This window comes from Monopterus albus, unplaced genomic scaffold (genome assembly GCF_001952655.1).
Source record: "Monopterus albus unplaced genomic scaffold, M_albus_1.0 scaffold314.1, whole genome shotgun sequence".
NCBI classification, from domain to species: Eukaryota; Metazoa; Chordata; class Actinopteri; order Synbranchiformes; family Synbranchidae; genus Monopterus; species Monopterus albus.
In genome coordinates, this window is record NW_018128194.1 from 228,370 (window position 1) to 229,859 (window position 1,490).

The 1,490-nt window shown below is 32.0% G+C and overlaps 1 protein-coding gene across 1 annotated transcript in view; it reads right to left on the minus strand.

The window, feature by feature from the left end:
- Nucleotides 1-1,490, minus strand: part of adgrb1a (adhesion G protein-coupled receptor B1a) — a 291,715-nt gene that overhangs the window by 138,404 nt on the left and 151,821 nt on the right. The window lies entirely within an intron of this gene.

Sequence of the window (1,490 nt, forward strand, 5' to 3'; positions counted from 1 at the left end):
TAGCTGAAAGTATGCTGAAGTAGAATTTTTCCATTCATTTGAATGGGGCAGGATTTTCAAAATAAAGCTAAATATTTCAAACGTATGAAGTTTAGAAAAATTCTGAATGGGAGCATGAATGTCCTTGAAGAGTTGAACATTTTGATTCCTGAAAGTATGCTGAAGTAGAATTTTCCCATTCATTTGAATGTGGACAATCTTTCCAAATAAAGCTAAATATTTCAAAGGTATGGGGTTTAGAAAAATTCTGAATAGAGGCAGGAATGTCCTTGAAAATGCTGAATATTTTGATACCTGAAATAGCTGAAACTATGCAGAAATAAAATTATCCCATTCATTTGAATGGTGCAAAACTTTCAAAATAAACCTAAATATTTCAAAGTTATAAGGTCTGGAAAAATCCTGAAGAGAAGCATGAATGTCCTTGAAGAGCTGAACATTTCCATACCTGAAATAGCTGAAAGTATGCTGAAGTAGAATTTTTCCATTCATTTGAATGGGGCAGGATTTTCAAAATAAAGCTAAATATTTCAAACGTATGAAGTTTAGAAAAATTCTGAATGGGAGCATGAATGTCCTTGAAGAGTTGAACATTTTGATTCCTGAAAGTATGCTGAAGTAGAATTTTCCCATTCATTTGAATGTGGACAATCTTTCCAAATAAAGCTAAATATTTCAAAGGTATGGGGTTTAGAAAAATTCTGAATAGAGGCAGGAATGTCCTTGAAAATGCTGAACATTTTGATACCCGAAATAGCTGAAACTATGCAGAAATAAAATTATCCCATTCATTTGAATGGTGCAAAATTTTCAGAATAAAGCTAAATATTTCAAAGGTATGGGGTTTAGAAAAATTCTGAATAGAGGCAGGAATGTCCTTGAAAATGCGGAATATTTTGATACCTGAAATAGCTGAAAGTATGCTGAAGTAGAATTTTCCCATTCATTTGAATGTGGACAATCTTTCCAAATAAAGCTAAATATTTCAAAGGTATGGGGTTTAGAAAAATTCTGAATAGAGGCAGGAATGTCCTTGAAAATGCGGAATATTTTGATACCTGAAATAGCTGAAAGTATGCTGAAGTAGAATTTTCCCATTCATTTGAATGTGGACAATCTTTCCAAATAAAGCTAAATATTTCAAAGGTATGGGGTTTAGAAAAATTCTGAATAGAGGCAGGAATGTCCTTGAAAATGCGGAATATTTTGATACCTGAAATAGCTGAAAGTATGCTGAAGTAGAATTTTTTTATTTATTTGAATGGGCCAAACTTTGCAAATAAAGCTAAATATTTCAAAGGTATGGAGTTTAGAAAAATTCTGAATAGAAGCATGAATGTCCTTGAAAATGCTGAACATTTTGATACCCGAAATAGCTGCCAGTATGCAGAAGTAGAATGATCATATTCATTTGAATGGGGCATGATTTTCAGAACAAAGCTAAATATTTCAAAGGTATGAAGTTTAGAAAAATTGTGAATAGAAGCATG